At 36.9% G+C, this 23,149-nt stretch overlaps 1 protein-coding gene across 2 annotated transcripts in view; it reads left to right on the top strand.

Annotated features, from left to right (window-relative positions):
* Positions 1-23,149, top strand: part of FBXL17 (F-box and leucine rich repeat protein 17) — a 480,781-nt gene that overhangs the window by 435,463 nt on the left and 22,169 nt on the right. The window lies entirely within an intron of this gene.

Raw genomic sequence — 23,149 nt, 5'->3', positions numbered from 1 at the left:
ACTGATAATACGTGAGCGTGACCCCAGACTGATAATATGTAGACACTGAGATAGTTGTTACTGTTTTATATCTTTGATCCTTTAGTAACTTTATTTAGGGAAAATATACTTCTGTTTGGTTTTCGCTGTTTTATTTGACTATTGTCATGTATAAACTTTCCATTAAGAACTTAAGTTTATAGGCCTGACCTTGCTGTCAGTGGGGGCTACTTACCTATCAAAAAATTGAGATGTTTATTATATCCCGGCTTTGGGGTTCAAGCACTAAACTGGGATTTGCAAGTAAATAAGGTTGTTTCTTCATCTTTTAAGTATGCTTGATATGACTGGAAACTAGAAAGCTTTCTTTCTGTGAAGGCTAGATTGAAGTGGGGCTAGACTGGAGGCAGGGAAACTAATTGAACTGGGTCACTGGTCAGCAAGAGATGTTGTGGATCCAAATACGTACAGAGGCAGTGGGGATGCAGAATCTGGGGGAGGTTGAAGAGCTGTTGAGGAGATAGAATCAATAGTACAGTAAGTTCCTGATTGAATATGACGGCCAAGGAAGAGGAGGAGTGAAGGATGACTCTCCTGGCTCTGATCTGGGCAACTCATTGGTGCCATGACCTGATAAGGAATCAGAGGAGTAATAGGTTTGGAGTCAAGAATGGTGAATTTATTTTTGGACACGTGGCCTTTGAACACCTGTGGAATATCTAGGTGAGGTCCCAGATGCAAAAATGCAATGTGGAGCTCTGGAGAGAGGACTAGGCTTGGAGTCATTAATGTTTTACAAGTTCATTCTTGTACAGTGAACTGTACTGATATCAAAGTCAAAATGTTATTCCTTTTTTTTTTTTTTGAAAACGACGTAAACATTTTTTTAATAAAATAAAATGACAGATTTTAGGCCAAACATTGATACAGCATTACTATAAATAGAATGTGCTTTTCTACAAATATAAAGATGTCCAACAAGGGAAAAGTACAAGTTGCATAGCAGTAGCTTTATATGACCCTTTTTTTTTTTAACATCTTTTTTGGAGTGTAATTGCTTTACAATGGTGTGTTAGTTTCTGCTTTAAAACAAAGTGAATCAGCTATACATATACATATATCCCCATATGTCCTCCCTCTTGCGTCTCCCTCCCACCCTCCCTATCCCACCATCTAGGTGGTCACAAAGCACCAAGCTGATCGCCCTCAAAATGTTATTCTTATAAATGTGTGATTATGGATGTATTAAAGAAAGCTCCCTTGTAGTCCTTGGATCATATGACCAAGGCTCCCCTCCTGCCAGCTTGTGACATGGTGCCTTGATGGCCTCAAGAAAACCAGTTCAGGGGGGATGAAGAGGGTCAGAGAAAAATTGCTTCTGAAATTGTAATAGTAAAGCCCAGACCATGGTGTGAAAGCAAATGTCCCGTCATTTTGCACTTTGTGGTGTGATGGTTTCTATTTTTCCTGGTTAACTTTGGGATTATTATTTTCTCCCCAAGCAAACTGTAAACGTCTTATAGTTAAGGGACTGTCTTCCTCCTTTTTCCCCTTGTCTGTCCTCACCTGTCATCACATGCCCCCATGACAGATCTTCAATTTAAGAATACAGGCTTTGGGACCAGGTCGACCTGGGTGTGAATCCTAGCTTTGCTGTTAACTGGCTACATTCCACCTCTGTCTGCTCAGTGTTCTTTTCTGTAGCATAAGAGTTATGCTAATATTACTTATGGGTTGATTCATTTGCAATTGCAGATGTTCAGTCTACAGAGACAACAATTTCAAGTGGTTCAATCCAATACTGTGCAGTGTTACAGTGAGGATGAGGTATTGTGTTTAGACTACTTTGAAAGTGCTCCATAAATAAATTTTTTAATAATGATTATATGATTGACTACTACCACTATAAATATTGCCTCAATTAACTATTTTCAAAATGATATCAGGAAAGTTAAAATTGCTTACGTTGAAAATCTAAAGTAAAATAAATATAGGAGGAAATGTCTTACAATAAGATCTGTGAAATATGAAATATCAATGTTTTCCAGAAGTATGTTTCCTAAATCTTTTTGTTTAAGCTTAAGATTACAAATCAAAGGGAGGCTCAAGAGGGAGGGGATATGGGGATATATGTATACATATAGCTGATTCACTTTGTTATACAGTAGAAACTAACACAACATTGCAAAGCAATTATACTCCAATAAAGATGTGAAAGAAAAAAAAAGATTACAAATCAAGTTACAGTTAAAAAGACAAAATCAAAATGACTTAATGGTTTTCATTTTTATTATATAGATGTTGATGAAATACACAAGAAAAGTTCTTCAGTCTCATAAATTACTGAGATAAAACAACATTTCTGTTCTCTTCAATTTTTATTCAGGCAATGCTGTGAATGATGATTTTTATTATACAAACTGTAGTGAAATTTCAGTGATCTGGAGATCACTTATCAACCAACTTCAACTAGAACACAAACCAAAAGCCTGCAAGTTATTAAAAAAAAAAAACCCTGTGCAATTAAAATAGATACCACAAAGTACATGCATAAAATCTCTTGTACTTTTGTTTTTAAATTTCCATAATAAGAACTTTTAAGAAATAAATAAAGGCAGATGAGAAGAAAGTATGAAAAGATATTTTTAGATGGTCTTCAAGACTGCATCATCTTCACATAGCTGCTTTACTTTATGGAAGAAAGAAAACAACCTCTGAGATACCCATGCTTTGCTTAGTTACTGAAGGATAATCCTTGTTTAGCTTTTTGAAATGTTATAGTGTTAATGACTCTGACTGTAACTCCTACCCTAAAAGGGGGATGCTGTGAGAGGGTAATATCCTTGGCACCTGCTCTTCTTGCCTGTCCCTCTGGCACTCCTAGTTGCATTAGTACTGTACCAATAGTAAATATTTCATTAAAACCCACCCTGTGACGTCATGTTGGAATCAACAAAGTAAATTTAAATATTTTCAAAGAACCCTCTTGTCCTTTACTCCTGCCAAACCCATTCATTCCAACCTTATATATTGTTGTGACAAGTGAGATTATCTGATTTCTCAAGCTGTCCAACAACCTGGAGTTACTGAAAAATAGCTATGACAACAGGGAAATGAGAAATACATAGAGAGATGCAAAACAACACAGCATCATGTGGGAACAGGTAGAGCAGAGATTCCAAACTAATGCTTTATGGTCCATGTCCATCTCACAAACATGTTTAGTTTAGCTCCCAATCTGTTGATCTACACAGTATTTTTGGTTTTGTTTGTTGATTTTCTTCAGTTCCTAACACAAGTATCAGGTGATTCACATTTAAAAAAAAAATTATTTCAAGTCTCCCTTGAAGAACTGAAGATCTGGAAGCACTGAACCTACATTCCTAAAAAACATTAATTAGTTCTTGGGAATTTAGATTGACTGCGGTATATTGATTGCAGATGGAGGTATCTGGTTTTCTACTGCCCCTACTTTTAGGGAGGCATTTCAATATTCACAGTCCCCACTCATCCCCATTGTCTCACCAATACTGAAGCTTAGTGTTGGTTGCCATTTATCTACAGTCTGGCTAAAAAGAAACTGAAGAAAATATTTGTTACATCTGAGTGTCCATCAAAGTGAGGAATGGGAAGGCAGGCATAGTGGGCTGAGTGTTATTAAAAGACAGGGAGCAAGTGCATTTTTTTTATAGAGGAGAAAAATGTTTCAGTGTGTAATATGCAAACAAAGTGTGTCTGTGTCAAAGAAATATAAATAAAGCAGCTTTGCTCATGTACTTTATCTACACGACCCTTTAGGCATTTGCGCTTAGTAAAGAATTCTTCTATAGCTTGGAGCACAGCTTCTCATTCCAGTAAAGTTATAATAATCAAGGAAAAGTTTTGCTAGGTCCAGTAAATGCTATTTTAAAAGATAAAGAAGTAGATAAAACTTTCCAGAACTACTTCAATCTAGAATAGCCAAAATAAGAAACTTTCAGTGTGTAAGTTGAAGCATTTGAAGCTGCCAGTATTTAATAATTTCAACCCACAAAAATGGCAGCTTCACATTAATTAACCTACTATAAAGTAGTAAGTTTCTGCCACCTGCTTATTTCACTTATATGGAATTCCTTCTTTTCCCACAATATCAAAAAATGAGATAGTGATTTATCTGGGTTAATAAAATTCAAAATATATAGAATAGTTACAGATATTATGTGAAGCTTATAAAAGCAATTAAAACATACAGTACCATGCTTCATTACAGTCTGAAATATAGCTTATGTTCATGGATGTGATAATGTATTCCGAGTGTAATGATTGAAAATATTTTGCAGTTGATGATCCCTGCATTATGAGAGGATAGTAGCTTTACAAATCGAATCCCCTGAGATGTAATGCTTTCTCTAGAGAGGCTTACTCTATTTAGCATCTAATAAATATGTTCTAGAAATTAACTACATTGCACTTTGTTTGTTTTCCTCTGTGGATGCAACTTTCACCTTTTATAGGCTTTACCTGAGAAAGAGATCATCACCTGAAATTCAGTAGATTTTATAAGAATCTTCAGTAAATGCAAAGGACTTAAATAGAAGCTTTCGGGGATGAAGTTTTATTTAAAATCTTTCATTTAGCATCTGAACCATTCTTGCAAGTGATGTATTTAGTGCACACAAATAATTTTTAAGCACATGGTGGTTACCCTATGCTACATACATATCCTGAAAAATTGAAATGTAATAATTAGTAGAGAACTACATTATCTGATATACTTTAGTTGGAAGAGTTTGGATTTGTTTAAAGCATAAAATTTCAGAGAACTAAAATGTTTAAATTCTGCTTTTAAATTTCAAAGCTATTATCACTGAGGATAAATTGCATTTCCTAAACTGATAATAGTTTGTTTATAACTGTGTATATAAATATTTATGATATTACTGATTTATTTAATGGAACTGTCAGTCATAGTCTATTTTCTTGAAGACGTTTCTCTCTGGACCTGAAAAATAGTTGACTGAATTTAATGACTATTTCATATATTGTGGATAGATGATGGAATTTCATCAAGTTTTGCTGCAATTAAATCGAGTTGAATTCTCTTACCAAAAAACACACTGAATCAAGTCATGTTAATACACTTACTTTAGCAAAAATAGTCCCTTTACTGAAAATATACTTTTGCATAAAATGCCAGGTGTTTACTTGTTTATTTTAAAATATCTTGAAATAAAAATATTTAGTGTATTAAGGTTTTGGTGAAATCAGAAGAAGTGTTTCAAATATGTTATGAAGGAAAGATTTAAATTGTAGAAACTATTTTTTGGGAACATAGGGAGGATTTTCAAGCATCTGAGATTCTATTTCAAATATTGTTTTACTCAATGGTAAACATATTACTCTGGCTGATAACGTATATCCCAATAGATTTTTTAAATAATCTATTCACCCACATAGATTAACCTAAATATAGAGAAGAGCAATATAAAATATAGAGCAGATTAACAGTGCAGGAGCCAGGAATAACTAAGAAGATATTATTATTTAATTATTAGGTTTACTTATATTTTCCAGGATATACTGCTCACCTTTGACGCTAAGTTGGGCTACTTTTTACTCTGCCTTTAATTTTTGCTTTTAGTAGACTGGGTATGTAAACATGTACACACGTAAAGAGACTGACCTTTCCTTTAACTATATTTCATTCAAGCCCAAAAAAGCAATTTTTAATGAATGACTAAAACTGGGAACAATTAGGAAAGACCATAGGTTTCCCATGTTCTTTCTCACCAATTGAAATGACTGATGGACCACACGCATTTATCTTCTCTTCCTCCTAAAACCTTGCTAAAGTGACATTAATGGGATTAAAAGAGAGAGAGAGTAGGAATGGATATAAGAGAGGATGAGAAAGATGTCAACACTTTTTTAGAAAACAGAAATCAGAAGGAAGAGTGCTAGCTGTCTTAACAAAGTAGAGGAACTCATAACCTCAATGCTTTCAGAGAGGGCCTCCATGACAGGTGAGCTTGTTGCAGGTGAGCCTGTTGGCCTGCAGAACCCCTGCAAGGCTCAGTTCTCAGAAGCATCAGATATGCTAAAAGGCCCTCGTGATATGGTCAAAAATCCTTAAATGACCAGACATTTGAGAAAAGCTTTTGACGTAAAACAGAGAGATGAAAACAAACAGAAAAATGAGGCTAAGAGGAAACAGAGGCAATGCAAATAGCATAAGAAAACATCAAAAACCTTAAGTACTGTTCTCAGAGATAAGAAAAGCGATTACATCCTTGGAAAAGAACAGTCTGCTCCGAAAGAAGGAAGAGTATGAGTTTCCAGATTGAATGGGCCCACCAAATGCCCAGCAACATGTATGAAAATAGATCTACATGAAGGCACATCATCATGAAATTTTATATTGCCAAGGATGAAAAGGAAATTCTAGAAGTTACCCAAGAAAGAAGACCGGATTCATGCTATAGATCAGAAATGAATGGCTCCAAATCTCTTACAAGCCATATAGGTGATAATTATTTTGCAAACTATAAGTGTATCAAATCAACATATACCTTAAATTTATACAATGTTATAGGTCAGTTATATCTCAATTAAGCTGAGAGGGGAAAAGGCAGTACGAGAAGCTAGAAGATAATGAAGCAATACCTTCAAAACTAAGGAGGAATGGTTTTCAACTTAGAATTCTATACACTGTTCAACTAGTAATTAATTGTGAAAATAAAATAAAGATTCTTTTAGACATTTAAGGGCTCAAATTTTATCTCCCGTTAGCACTTTAGAAGATGTGTTTCATCACAAGAGAGAATAAACTACAATCGGGGGAAGACATGGGATCCACAGGACAGCTGAAAAGGGAAATCTTAGGATGTCTGGGCACCTATCTGTAGCAGTCTTCACCTCAGCAGGAGCAGGAGTTTGGAGGACTTCATAGTGGAGGGCATAGACACAGGAGGGTGTGGTTGGGTAATGGAACTAATAAGTTAATTTAAGTGTTTAAGCTTTTGGAAAAATATTGGTAGGGATTTGAACCATCTATAGGAACATTCAAAAAATAATGATGCAAATATGAACTCCAGATAAAAATTGAGGAATAAAGCTTGGTCATAGTATACTACTTGGCTCAGCAGTGAACATAAAAGAAAGGGACTTTCTTTTACTCACTTTTTATCCCCTTTATCATTTTGCATGCAGTAATCATACAACAAATATTAGTCAAATTAACCTACAGTTCAACAATTCTCTATGTAATTTGTTATTTCTCAACATTATTGACTCTCTTTAACTTCATAATTCTCAAACAAACAAAAAAATCCTGGGGGATACCTTTGATTAACATGAAATAGGTATCCCCTATTCAGACAGGCACATCCAGCAATTTTTGATTAGAGCCATGAGTCTCCAAGTCCCTGAAGAGGTGGGAATGTTCAAGTAGAGTCCCAGTTTCACATTGCAAAAATGTTGGGGAAGAGGTCACTAAAGGAGAAACCATGTTGATGAGCCATCTCTCTCATCTACCAGCTTGCTTTGGAATGGGGAGGACTGCTAGAAGTGAGGTGGATGAATCATAAGGGAGAGAAGCAGAAAGTTCCAAAATTCAACACAAAAATGACCCCAATAGTTTAGTTATTAGTAATATGTGACATCTTGAATGTAGAAACCTGAGAGGATAAAGGAAATAATAGACTTGTGGTGAAGATACCAGACATAAAGATTCCCAAGTAGTTGCTGCAAATGGCTCTAGCTCATGACTCACCTCCCCATATTCCCCACATTCCCCACAGATAACCAATCCCAGTCCATCAAAGACAATTTTGAAAGGAACAGATCTATGCTTCTCATTTCATTTGAGCACATCGTTTGCAAGGTGAGGGGTGGGATAGGGGGAAGTTAGGCAAACAGAACAAGAGTGAAACACGTGGATCTTGTGTCTAAAGAGTTTTGTAGAAAAGTCAAAAGCATCTGACAGGTTCCAGGAGATTAAATCACTACAGAATAATCAAGACATGTCCTGATAAAAGTACTGATCTTAAGAAATAAATCACATAACTTCTAGACATTAAAAGCAAGACACGTTTGAAGGGGGAGAAATCAGGTTGTACTTAGGTTTCTCCACAGCAAAACTGAAGTACTTGTCTATAAAGCTCTGAAAGTAAAAATAAGTGTGACCCCCATATTTAATACTTAGCCCCGTTGTTCCTTAAACATAAGGGTAACAGTCTTTCTCAAACATTCAAGAACTTAGGGAATTATATAACGAATCTGTCTTTGAAAAAAAGCAAAACTACTTAAAGATGCTACCTAGCCACCCAAGAGGTTAATCAAAAAACAAAAAAACTCAAGGATAAAAAAACAATCATGGAGAGACTCGTGGTATTTCACCCATTTAATATAGAACCAGAGCAAAACAGCCATGAGAATTGTGGTTAGAAAAGCAGATGGAAACGTTGAAACCTGATAATGTAAAAATAATAATATAGCTAACAAATATGAGAGGAGGAAGAAAAGCCTGCCAGTTTTCTCATCTCTCCTAGAAGAGAGTCAATAGATTCTGTCTGAGATTAAAGTGTAGAATTTTTTTTTTTTTTTTTTGGTGGTACATGGGCCTCTCACTGTTGTGGCCTCTCCCGCTGCAGAGCACAGGCTCCCTCCGGATGCGCAGGCTCAGTGGCCATGGCTCATGGGCCCAGCCGCTCTGCGGCATGTGGGATCTTCCCGGACCGGGGCACGAACCCATGTCCCCTGCATCGGCAGGCGGACTCTCAACCACTGCGCCACCAGGGAAGCCGTAGAATTTTTAAAATAGCTCAGAATTCTTAAAAGTTTTCATGAAATTTAAAAATTAATATGTAAACTCTTTTAAGAGTTGCTATCTTTTATGGTGAAGAAATATTTAACTGAAGTTCTATGGTTCTTTTAATTTCAATTCAGTTTCTTTATTTTCATTAAATTCAAGTAAAACTCAATTAAATACTTTTTAAAAGCATGTATAATAATATATATTTCTGAAATTATTTTTATCTTTCTTTTGCTGTGTATATGCAGAAGATCCTAGAAGAATGTTTACCAAAGTTAGTGATGCTATTTCTGGATAGTGGGACTTGGGATAATTTTTAAGATTTCTTGTACTTTCCTTTATTAATTTAACTTTTGTAATAAGTTGTGCCATTTTTACTCAATAGAGTCATTGTTTAAAAATCATGGAACTGAATAAAGTTATTTTCATTTGACAGCTAAAAAAGTGAGTACACTAATGAGAACTTACTGCATAGCACAGGGAACTCTACTCAGTGCTCTGTGGTGACCTAAATGGGAAGGAAATCCAAAAAAGAGGGGATATATGTATACGTATAGCTGATTCACTTTGCTGTACAGTAGAAACTAACACAATATTGTAAAGCAACTATACTCCAATAAAAAATAAATAAAGTAAAATTTTTAAAAGTGAGTACAGATATTTCAGTAACATCTACCAACAAAACAAATGGTTATTAACTGAGCCATATTTATACATTCTGCTGTTGTGACTCTTTCAGCTGAACACTGTTGAGAATCGTTTTGGGGTTTTCACATTATTGTAGAAAATAACTGAGCCATCCCGTGCATAGTTTTCTGTATCAGTTAACATTCTTTGGTTGCAAGTAACAGAAACCAACAGAGGCTACTTTAAGTGAAAACAAAACCACGAACAAAAGCACAGAAATTATTGAAAAAAAATGGCGTAATTCCCAGAATCAAAAATAAAACCTAAGTAAGGTAGGCCTTGGGAAGGATAAGCACGTGGGATCTCTAAGTAGCTGAGACTCATAAGAGTCTCTTTAGGGAACTCTGCAAGGATGCATGGACTCCAGCTGTTTTTCTTCTTAAGTCATTCCAGGCAGAATTCAGATATCTGCTGGTGAGTGTGCCTAGTCAAGTTTGGGGCACATGCCCACCTGCAGCCTGGGGAAGGGAGGGGACCTTTGATTAGAGCTCCCAAACTGCACCCATGGAAAGGAAAATTGAAGGTTTGTTACCAGAAAGTGGGAATGAATGGATGCCGGGCAGGTAAAAACTACCGATGCCCCCATCTCTGCCTCTCTTTAAACTTGCAGTAAAGTAAGCTTCTCTCACTCAGTATGCCTCTAGAGGAATTAACTGATTTAGTTTCTTTATCAGATCTGTTCCTTCATTCCTTTCAAGGTAATTACAGGCTGCTTTTTCCCTGTCTCATGACACTGATTATTAGCTAAAGCTAATTCATCAGCTAGATATAGGTGAAACACCTTTAGCTGTCTTTCAGGAAAGGCTTAGTAAATTATTTGTCATTCTCCAGCCCAAGAAATGTTCTCCCTGTAAGTAAAAGTTTATTAGATACCGTGAGAGGTCTCTGGGTTCAGCCATTTTCTGTCCTAGCTGTAATTAGAGAGCTAGACAAATTATATCAACTCCTAGGGAAAAAATCCACACACATACTCTTTTTAATAAATCCAATTTACTCTATTTGCTTGGTATTAACAACTGTTAATGTTATGTCCAAATTCCCTTCCTTCCTCATGGAAAAAACTCTATCACTACAGCCAATACATACAAATGGATAGTTAATTACTCTGCACAGAGGGTTATGTGATTCATCACTGCAATGAGGAAGTGAACGTTGCCAATATTCAGCTTTTTCCAAACTACATAGTGTTATATGGTTTATGTCCCAATCAATGGTGGCAAAGCTCCAGAAAGAATTACTACCTAGATGTCAGGGACTCATTAAACTGATCAGTCTGTGGTCCTTTGTCAGTGATTTCCAAACCTGGCTGTGTATCAAAATCACTTGGTGACATTTAAAAAAAAAAGGAGAATCAGGAAAAGATACAGCCTCCTGGTATCCACCTGCAAAGCCACTGAATCAGAATATTTGGGGTTGGGTCAGGGACAAAGTCAGGGTTTCTCAGGGCCTGAGGTTTGTACAGTTCGGGGTTTCTCTTTAAGAAAATGAATGCAAAATATCTTGCTTTAACCGATTTTACAAAAATATGACCATGTGAATACATTTCTAGGACCAGGCCCTGGTAAACGTCCATGTAAATGATGGACCCTGAAGCTTAACCTTCATTAGTTTCAGGATAGGTCTACCTGTGGGCTAGGGCCTAGGAATAAATGTGTGTTTGCATGTCTGCATCTGTGTCTGTGTGCACATGTGAGCGTGTGAACCTGTGTGCATGGTTCAAGCTCCCAGGTAAGAGGATCCAGGGCTGGGACTCTCTCTTCTCCTTCAAAAGCAAAAAGAATAGGAAAGTTTAGTGTTCTCTACATTTTAATCTAGTTCTGCACTAAACTTTAAAATCTCAGATTGAGATACTTTGAATTTCGTATTTTTATTTACTTTGCCCTTCTTATGGCAGAGATGCCCATCAGCAAGAATTATTGCCAGTTTCTAAACTAGTCCGTACACTGCACAACAGCCCCTGAGTTACAGCTGCTCTGGTTATAGTCAGGGAGGAATAACTGAGCTCAACTTTCTGTGTTTCGTTTTAGTTTACAAATAGCTTTTTGCTTTTTTCCCATGATTTTAGATATTGAATTTCGGCACCAGTAAGTGTGTTTGTTTGCCTTAAGGAGCTCTGAGTTGGAGAGAAATGGTATTATAGGAAATGTCAAGTTCTTCACTTTGGTAAAATTAAATGATCTGTCCACTAGCACCTTTTTAAAAACTGGTTTTTAATCCTTTATAAAAGTAAAACTTGCCTGGTGTTGAACATTTTAGAATGCATAAATATTTAATCAAATATATGTTACCTATAATCTCCCCAAAGATACCTACAGTCATCACAGTGTTTGACATACTAGAGCTACTCAATAAATATTTTTAGAGTAAAAGAATAATATGAACTCTAGAGAACACATAAAACCCCTTTCTGAGTTTTTTTCCCTAAGTGCCTGTAATTGTGATATCTAAGATACCCATATTTAAATGAACATACCTTGAGTACTAACAAGTAAAGTCCCTATGCTAGACAATGATGATATAAAGATGAATAAAGGTGGCCTTTGTTCCTCTCAGTGGAATTTATATCCAGTAGAAGAAGCCAACAAATCCCTACCAACACAAGGACACTTAGACACACAAGGACACCAAGAGCAGCTATGTAAAATCCCACGTAGGAAATTTCTTTCAAATCTAAGTGCCAGAAAGATTTCTTTTCTCTTGACATTCTTGACTGTTCTCTTTCTCTCATTCCACATCCACTCCATCAGCAAATATTGTTGGGCCCATATTTAAATTCTATTCATAATTCAACTCCTCTCCATCTCCATTATGCTGCCCTGGCCCAAACCACTATCACTTCTTGTCTGGATAATTGCAATGGCCTCCTTATTGGTTTCACTGCTTCTGTTCTTGCCTCCTTACACTCTGTCCTCAATCCAGAAGCTGGAGAAGTCCTTTGAAAATTTTTTAGCTCATAATGCTCTTCTGCCACAAATTCTCCAATGTATTCCCACTTCATTTAGAGTGAAAGCCAATGTCATTAAATTGGCCTGTAAGATGATTTTGTCCACCCCCTTTTCCATCAACTCCTTGATCTAAAATCTACTGCTTGCCATCTTGCTCCTTTGCTCACTCTAGAACAAGCTAGCAACCTTCCCACCTCATGGACTTGGCACTGGGTTTTCTCTGCACAGAATGCTTTTCCCTCAGATACCTGTATGGCTTGATCCCCTCCCCTTCAGATCTTTGTTCAAATGTTACTTTCTCTGTGAGGCCTTCTCCTTCCATCCTAATTAAAATTAGAGCACTCCTACCTCTGGTCCCTGCTTTATTTTTCTTCAAAGCATTTTTACCATCCAAAGTATTATATAGTATTATTTATTTGTATTCATAATACGAGCTCCACGAGGGCAGGGATTTGATCTCTTTATCCCCAGCTCCTAAAACATTTCCTGGTGCGTAGTAGGTGCTCAATTAGTATTTGTTGAAAGAAAGAAGAGATAATATATTCACTCGGCTGACATCCCCACATGTTCTTTCTTCCTTTGGTTTCCTTCCTTTCAGTATCAAGATACTTTTATAATGTTTACTGGGCAGCTCGACAACACACATGTTGTCACTAACCTTGGTATTTCTTAAGTGGTAGTCGCTGAAATCACATCCTACTTTTCTGCACACTGGGGCAGATAGATGTTTGTATCTGACGCCTGCTTGAAACTGATGCCCTGTCTTTATGGTGGTGTGGAAAATTCAGTTCAGAAAGGTGGCCAAGGCAGATAGATGACAGAGACACTAATGTACTTTTCCATATCTATGAACCAACATATTTAAGCCCAGAATTCACTTCTCATAAAGTGAGGAAATCTAATATAATGTCAGGATTTTGAAAAGGATGCATAATTCTTTGATAAGTAATGTATGTATTTATGCAGGCTGGAATAAAAAAGAATCATTGAACCAGGGACTTTAGGTTCTCAGCTAATGTTAGAGTGGTAAGGCTTTTTTTCTTCCTCATCTCAAATTCTAAAATTTAATAAGGAGATTGTCAGGGGAACCTAACATTCCACTCAAAGGGTTGGTTACCACCAAATACAGCACCACTGAAAACCAGAGTAGTGGATCAGATTCCTGTTAAATGAAGGTTAGTTCTAAATGCACCCCTTGTTCATTACATTTTTGAATGTCACGTATTCAGAAATAGTTTCTACTTACTCAATCAGATTTGTATCTTTCTGCATTAAAATAAAAATAATTAAGAAGGGATAAAGCAGGAAAAATACTTATCCTTGCTCCTAATGTATCAAAAGACCTTTATTTAAAAAATTCCTTCACTTGAACTTTTACTTTTCCACCAACTTGTTTATCTCATAGGAAGGAAAGCAGACACAGCCTATAAATAGTGCTTGCATTTCTGTTTCAGGATGTATAGGGCAGGAGAGCCTCTTCCCAGTAAGGTCAAGGGCCACAGCCAGCTTGCTCCCTTTGTAAGTCAGACAATACTCGCATGTTGCTATTCTGAACTCAGTAAGCAGAGTTATGTAAAATAAATGCCCTATGTGCAGCATCTTGAAAATTCTAGCACAGTTCAGTGTCTCCACTCTGTTATCCACCATTTTTGGACAGTTTTCATACAGATTTCTTTTTCACTTGATTTTTAGAGATTTAGAGTTCCTAAGTAAAGCATACTCCACAGTCTTTGAAATTTCCAGAAGTAAGTGAGCATTTGGACAGTTATCTATAACCTTATTTTTTCCCTGAGTTTACTTTATTATTTTAAGAAACTTCAAGACTTTTCATGTCTCCAGAGGATAGACTAAGTTTATTTTACTGACAGTTTCCTTCAAATTACATGGAAAATTATCTGTTGTCTAGAAAGCTAGTTCTCTGCTATAGTCTAATAATAGAAAAATTATCTATGTGCTTTTCCTCTTCATCAATTTAATTTAATAGATATCTACTGAGTACTTGCAAGGATAGAGGCACTAAACTAGGATTTTTAAAAAATGTATGACACCATGAAAAGATGCACAAGATCATTAGTGCTTAGGGAAATGAAAATTAAAACCCCCAATCAGGCACCACTTCATACCTACTAGAGTGGCTGTAATCAAAGAGACAGACATTCCCAAGTATTGGCAAGGACGTGGAGTCACTGGACTTTCATACGCTGCTGGTGGGAATGTAAGATTGTATAGCCACTTTGGAAAACACTTTGGCAGTTTCTTAGGAAGTTAAGCATAAACTTAACCATATGACCCAGAAATCCCACTCTTAGGTATTTACCCAAATGAAGTGAGAACGTGTATTCACACAAAGACATGTGCGCTAATGTTCATAACAGCGTTATACCTAATAGCCAAAAAGTGGAAACAGCCCAGATGTCCATCTAGAGTAGAATGGAATACTTTTCAGCATTGAGAATGAACGAACCACCAGTACACATAGCAATGTAGATGAATCTCATTAATGTGATGGACAGCTAAAAAACCAGAAACAAGTGTGTTCGGTGTTTGACTATCTGTATGAAGTTCAAAAACAGGAATACTAATGTGTGTGATGGGAAGTCAAGATAGTGGTTATCCTTTTGGGGGAATAGTAGTGACTGGAGTTGGGGATGAGGGTGCTTTAGGGGTGCTAGTCGTGCTCTGTTTCTCAGTCCAGATACTGTTACACAGCTATGTTAACTTTGTCAAAATTCATCAAGTTGTACCTTGAGGATTTGTGTAATTTTCTACATGTATACTTCCAAAAAATATATTAAAACTATAAAAAATGAGTGACACTTGATTTTCAGAGATTCAGGGGTCCTAGGAAAACACTCTCCATGTTCACTGCTTCAAAGATTTTACAGTCTTGGGGAAGATGGGCATGTTGATAAATAATTCTGATATGAAACAAACTCTGATAAGTGCAGCATTAGAAATATAAGTAAGTGCAGTGAAATAAAGAAAAATATTTACAAAAAAGGACAACTTGGAAAAATGTAGGGTGTAGTCACTGTTGGGTCTGCTTCATAATAATGGGAGGAACAGAATAATGTTTAAAAGTGGAATTAAAGCTATAAATTAGAAATAAAGGGATTAAAAGCATTGGATTATGTACAAGAAGTCATAACTGTTTGAGAGGCAAAGTTGTTTTAAAATATCAGAACACATAAGTTATTTATATCCTTAAAAATGAGTTCTTTTGTTTTTAGTTGACTGACTTTGCTGGAGTTGTAGGTTACTCTGTTCCAGTGGTTCTCAGCATTGACTTCACATTGGGATCACAGGAGCTTTTATAGCTTCTCCTGAATCAGAAGCTCCAGGGGTGGGACTCGGGCATCTGTACTTTTTTTAGGCACCTGTGATTCTCCTGAACTGCCAGGGTTAGGAGCCACTGCTGTAGTCCCTGCGGGGTAGAGGGAACCTTTGCAGGGACCATGATGCAACAACAAGTGTCTCTGAAAGCGCCGTTCCTTTGTTTTGGGGGCTTCTGTGGCTTCCACAAAGAAGAGCGCTTTTCATATTTATCTCTCTGTATCCGTGCCAAGAAATTTCTCTGCAAATGGCTTTTATCCAAGTATTACATGAAAGATGTTAATCCTACTGTTAAATTTTAACCCTGATTCTTTCATGCACTAGGGCATTTCTTCTGATTTTATTACAGGTACATAGATCTACAGCAGATGATAGAACTGGAAGGGACAAAATGGCACATGCGGGTCACTTGTTAGTGCACTCATATGACTAAGCTTTCTCCTATGAGGAAAAAATGTATTTTTAGTCCTAACATTTATATATCAGATCTTACAGTGTAAAAATAATACCTGCTTTCACTTAGAAAATTTTAGTCCTCTACTTAGTTCATTCACTTGGTATCTCTTATTAACTTATCCATGTTTTTTTCTCTTTGCTTTCAAACAATTTTAGAATTACAGAAAAGTTGCAAAAATAGTAGAGAGTTCATGTATACTCTTCATCCAGCTACCTCTAATGTTTAGGACATATAACCACAGTACAGTTATCAAACTAGGAAATTAACTTAAAACAACAAGATTAACTAAGCTACAAATCTTACTTGAATTTCACCAGGTTTTTCCCTAATTTCCTTGTCTGGTCCAGGATTCAATCCAGCATCCCACATTGTATTTAGTTGTCATGTCTCCTCAGGCTCCTCTAATCTGTGACAGTTCCTCATTCTTTTCTTATGCTCCATTATCTTGACTCTTTTGATGAGTACTGGTGAATTATTTATAGAATGTTTCTCACTTTGGGTTTGTGTGATATTTTCTTATGAGTAGATTGAAATTATTCATTTTGGTGAGAATACTGCAGAAGTGATCAGGCGATACATTATATCTCTATGTGTTATTACTGGTGATGTTAACCTTGATCATTTGGGTAAGGGGGTGTCTGCTGGGTCTCTCCGCTATAAAGTTACAATTTTCGATAGTTGATAAATACCTTTGGCACTATGCCAATATTCTGTTTCACCTCAAACTTTCACTCACTGATTTTTGCACCCATTGGTGGATCTTGCCTGCAATAATTATTACTCTAGTCTTCGCCTGGTAATGTTTTTTTTTTTATTTCCCTCATTCCTTATACATTTATTAATTGGAATTCTTCTGTAAGGTGACCTTCCTTGGATATTTTTTTATTTATATCAGTATGAATCTGTGAATGCTTATTCAGTTTTCTGAATTATAATCCAGTACTATCATTATTTATTTTGCTGATCAAATTGTTCCAGCTGTGGCCATTGGCAGCTCTTTCTGATTGGATCCTCTGTCTTTTTGATGTACCCTCACTCATTTCTAAGCACTTCTTTTTTATACGATCACAAGATATCCCAGAATCATCGTCTATTTTCCCGGCCCCAGTTCTGGAATCAGCCATTTTTCTAAGAAGCCCTGATTTCTTTTATTCACTTTATTGGAGAATGATACTTAAAACCTAAGGTCTGGGTGCTAGTAGATCATTGCTACTGGGGTATCCTTGCTCCAAGTTCCTCTCAGCAGAAAGAGCTAGGAAATGTATGTATGTATACTAAGCCATGCATGCATGCACATACATCATATTTATTATTTCTACATGTATTTATCTGTAATGTGTGTATAAAATACCATGAGTTCATTCTAATATCTCTGATTCCAGTTCAATACCACAAGATTCATTATAAGCCTCCCCACTTTTCTTATTTGTAACTTCTTTCCCTAACAGTGAAAAGACTGGCTCTCATTATTTATAGTCCTAGATTATGCGTAAAATAGTTACTGAATTGCTAACTCACACCCCTGTGAGAAATAGATTTCCTAACTAGAGTGCAGTATTTGCTGACAGTTCTTTTTGGTTTTCACTTTACAATATCCAATCAAAATCATGTTTTCCGAAGCCACTTAATTCTTAATTCCCATCCCCTTTGGTGTGGTTATATTATTTGCTGGGGCCATGTTGTTCATTTGTAACACAGGTTTATTTGTTACTGTTGGTATTCCACTTTGGGCTCCCCATCCTGGATGGTTTTAATTTTTTATTTTGGGAAGTATGTAAAGCATTACTATGGCTCAGAGAGTCAAAGCTATAACCAAAGAGAGAGTCTAAGAAGTGTTTGTCCCCCTCACTCTCCCAACCTCACCTCCACATTCCATGCCCCCTTCTTTTCTCCCCTTTCCCACCAGCCCCCTATAGTTAAACAGTCTCTGTAGTTTCTGGTGTGTCTTTCCCATATTCTTTTTTCACAAGTGAGCAGATTCATGTTTTTGTTTTTATTTTTTTAATTGCATTGTCTTTTGGATGGTGGTAGCACATCATGTAAACTCTTTTTTGCACTTTGGTTTTTTCACTGAATGATTTGGAAGTTCCTAGTGATCGTCCCCCATTAATTTTTTTTAAAGCTGCATAGTGTTCAACTGTGAGGATGTAGCATAGTTTATTTAACCACTCTCCTATGTATGGGCATTAGGGGCTGTTTCCATTATTTTGCAATTACAATCAATGCTTTAATGAATAAACTTGTATGTGTGTAATTTTGTATAATTAGAAGTATATTTTCAGGATAGATTCCTAGAAATGGAGTTTCTTTGTCAAAATTAACTACATATATGCTCATGTCTTTCAGTCACTCTGTATGCCTATGGAAACACCTTTTAGTGAGTTAGTGTATATCCTTGATCATCATATGTTTCTGAATTACAGCTTTGAATTTGTGTAACTTTTTAAAATTTAACTTTATTAGTTACACTTAGCACATTAAAAAGTGCATTAAAATTGCATTGGGATAAGGAATTAGTCTTGCATAATTTATCCCTTTTCAAGGCTTAATAAATACCATTATAATGTGTCAACAGCCCCTAGTGAAGATAGTAATCATACATTCCATTTACAGCCCTGTCATCCCAGGTGCAGTCTGTAAGTTCGTGATCACCGATGGAGAGCAGGCAATTCAAGAACTCTAGCAGTGACATAATGACTAAGTATTTATATAATGGTCCCATTTGCCCAGAGCTTCTTATTCTTCAAAACTCTTTCAAGTCTTTCCATTTTAAATCAACTGCACCACTGTAGGATGGCGTGGGGAAATATCGAATAAATCAATATTTTATTTATGTAGTACATTTGTGTAGTGCAAAGTCCCTTACATGTATTATCTCATTTGAACCTCAGACCAACCCTGTGAAGTAGACAGGACATATAGTCACCATCCCTATTGTGCAGGTGAGGAAGCTGAGACTCAGGAAAGTTAAATGTCATCCTGAGGTCAACATCTACTAAGTAGTGAGGCCGGAAATGAGTTTGAGACTACCACAGCTAGCTCATGAAAAACAATAAAAAAATATATCCAAAGGTAGGATATATTCACAGAGAGGTGAATTACTCAGTATATATTTCGGGATTTAAAGATACTCTTGGACCCTGTTTTATAGTCAAAGGGTAAATACTTGGCTACCTATGAGCAGTAGTGTTTAAATTTTGAATGGAGGTAAAGGGAAATATATTCTGAACATGCACAGGCTCCTCTACCACCCTGGATGCTGCTGCTGTGAAAGAATGAGCCCTGGCTTTGGAGCCAAACTATCTCCATTTGCACCCTAGTTTTGCCACTAAATAGGCATGGGGCCTTGGTGAGGTATTTAACCTTAGTTTTCTTACCTCTACCATGGATATTGTTTTTGCAGTGCTGTTGGAGGGATTAAAAGTAAGTTCACCAGGAAGACTCACCCCTGGTGCCATCTAAATGTCATTCTTACAATGATCATTCCATTTCCTTCAAAGCACTTGTTACAATTTAGAATTATATATACTTTTGTGTCCACTTCACATCTCTCCTTCTAGAATATGGGATTCATGACATCAAGGACTCTGTTTATTTTTGCTACTCCGTTTATGTTTTATGCCAACCCCAGTGCTACTAATCATGGGGTGAATATTTCTGGAATAAATCTGCCACTTCCTTGTACTTGTTTTTATTTCAGCCGCATTCAGCCGCACGGAATGACCTGCAGCTCCCCAGTCCTTTCACATCTCTCTGCCCTTACATATGCTATTTCCTTAGCCCTCACGCCTTTGTTTTTCTGGAGAATCCTTACTCATCCCTCAAGACCTAGCTTAACTCTTCCATGAGGGCTCCTGTGATCTCTCTCCTCCCCTGAAGAGTGAGGGGCTCGCATGCCTCTTGGTGTGCCTCTATAATAGACCAAACCACATTATAGTCGTTGGCGTGTTTAACTAATATATATATATATATATATATATATATATATATATTTTTTTTTTTTTTTTTGTGGTACGCGGGCCTCTCACTGTTGTGGCCTCTCCCGTTTCGGAGCACAGGCTCCGGACACGCAGGCTCAGCGGCCATGGCTCACGGGCCCAGCCGCTCCGGCATGTGGGATCTTCCCGGACCGGGTCACGAACCCGTGTCCCTTGCATCGGCAGGCGGACTCTCAACTACTGCGCCACCAGGGAAGCCCTCAACTAATATTTTTAAGAACTGATTCTGTACCAGGTATATGCTAGATGCTGGGGATACAGCAGTGAATAGGGAATCCGTCATTCTAATGGGAGAAGTGAGCTGCAAAAAATGTACATAACTGAACGAATAAATAGTAACTTTTCTGATATCAGAAAATGACAGGGCAATCGGTTCTGAGAAGCTGACCTTTGACTCGAGATCTGAAAAGTGAGAAGTTAGGGATGGGAAGAGATGGGGGATGAGCATTGTGTTGTGACTGTTTACTTGGTTGTTCCTCATTTCCACCCAACCCTCCCTCCCCCCGCCATCCCCACTGAACTGACCTCTGAGCTCTGTGAACCTTTCTGTCCCTATGACCGAGCACAGGCCAGGTGTGTCACACCACAGTTCCATATGCTGGCAGTGCAGCATGTTGGAATTGCCAGGTGCCTGGGCCCGTGATTCTGAACTAGTAGATCTGATGTGCAGCCAGGACTGAGAGCCGGCTCTCAGCTTACTGTCTACTCCCCACTTACTATCTTGTGATACTGGGAAAGGTGTTCCATCATTCTGAGTCTCAGTTTCCTGATCTTTAAAATGGAACTACCAATAAGACTTTGTAAGGTTGCTGTGAGGATTAAATGAGATAATGCACCTAAAATTCTTAGCCCAATGCGTAGCACATGGATAGTCAATAAGTATTGGAGAGAAATGCTCTAGGGTGAGTGCTCATGAAGTGTTCGTTGAGTAAATGAATGAGTTAAAGAAAAATAAAATTTAATTCTTGCTTCAGTAAATAGAACTATGGCAAAACAAAAACTGAATACCTTGTTTCATCTTCAGTTGTCTTATTTACTGTTTGTTTTAATTTGGACAAGAAAGAAAAAAAAGAAAATACCAAACACTAGTGATTTTAGCATCTGGAATTAGTAGCTGTTAACTCTTCATTTGCTTATCAAGCAGCCTCTGGAAACTCCGCAGATCACTTGATTTACTGTTTCCTGAATAGTGCAGGGCTTTCACATTCTAGTCTCAAACCTCAGTAAAAATACGCTATCAACTAATGTGGGGTCATCCTGCATCTTGTGCTCCATCTTTTGAAATCACAGTTTGAGCACTTTGTATTGAAAGGAATTTCTTTTTGCACCTTCTACTTCTTTTATCATACAAGATCCTCAGTATATCGTGACCAATGGAATTTATGACAATATCAGAGATAACAATAGTTTTCTTAGGTCAGGAACACCGATGGGATTAACCTGGGATATTGCTTATACTACACGAAAATATCACTCAGACCATTCAGCAAACCTTTGCAGAGTTCCCCTGCCCCGCCCCACCTCCTTGGAAAACTAAATGCCAAAACAGCATGTGCACAGATGAGAACATCAACAAACTGACAACATGAGGAACTTCCAGGAATTTTTTTTTTCTTCCTTTATAGCATTTTCACTGGAAAACACTGGGATCATGATTATTGTTTTTATAAACTTTAAATATCTGGCTACTTCGGAGTGCTTTGATACTTGAATGCATGGGCATGAGTTTTCTAGTTTAAAAAAAAATTACTTAGGTAATTAGCAAAGAGATTTTGCCAAGTGTTTTTTTTCTGCGAGCTATAAGTAAGTAAGTCAGAAAGAGAAAAACAAATATCATATATTAACGCATATATGGGAATCCAGAAAAATGGTACAAATGAACCAGCTTGCAAGGCAGAAATAGAGACACAGATGTAGAGAACAAACGTATGGACACCAAGCGGGGAAAGCGGGGATGGAGGCGGGGTGGGGTGGTGGGATGAATTGGGAGATTGGGATTGACATATATACACTGACATGTATAAAATAGATAACTAATAAGAACCTGCTGTATAAAAAAAATTAAAGTGAAAAAAGAGTTAATGTTTATTTACATGAGTAATTCACTCTGCTCTTATCAATCTAATCAATTGGAAAATATCATCCGTTTTTAATGTCACAGGAATCAACTCATCCTATCTTAGGATGAGGAAATAATTAGCAAACAATTTATTATTCCTTTTTAACATTTTTGGCATTGTTTTCAGGGTTTTCATTTACAAACCAATGCACCGTAAACTTCTTCTGGCTGGAGGTATTGAAATCTGTTTTCCTGTGCTGCAAAGGTAGAAGTGTGCACGTCTATTTGATCAGAAGTCTGTAGCAAAGATCCAAATTCACCGACTGGTTGCTCTGCCAGGAAGATAGGTTATGGAGCTCTGCAGTGATAAGTAGTACACATCATAGATGATGGGCTAAGCACGTCAGTAGTGGTACAGTGCTAAACAGCCAAGAAGACTAGAGATACTGTCGTAATGTTCAGATGACAGGCTTCATTTCATATGTTAATAGGAGGAAGACTTTTGATACGGTGAGGAAATTCCCCATAACAAATGCATTCCCTTTATTGTGCTCTAGCATAGCAGCAATTAAATTCAGCTGTATGTGTAATGTACGTTTAATTCCTACGTTAATTCCAAGAAGGACTAACGTGAAAAATATTATATACTCTTACATTTTACAGATCATGAACAGATGGGGAAAAAATGCCAATTGGTAAAGAAATTCATATGCAGTATAACACACCTCAAAATGGTGTGTACGTGTTTTTTCTTTTTTAAAATTATTAAAGTTATCTTGGGTAAAATTTAATTACTGCTTAGGGTTTTCTGTAACGTTATATGTGTAATTCATTTTAATTTATGCCTTCTGCAGATACGAGTGTTTGGAAGTACAGGTAACCTTGTAATGAGTAAAACTG

This window comes from Delphinapterus leucas, chromosome 3, assembly GCF_059928025.1.
Source record: "Delphinapterus leucas isolate spDelLeu-1000000601 "Yukka" chromosome 3, BTC_Dleu_Yukka2, whole genome shotgun sequence".
Classification (NCBI taxonomy): domain Eukaryota; kingdom Metazoa; phylum Chordata; class Mammalia; order Artiodactyla; family Monodontidae; genus Delphinapterus; species Delphinapterus leucas.
The sequence above is the reverse complement of the archived record's forward strand: the minus strand, read 5'-3'. Positions and strand labels throughout refer to the sequence as shown.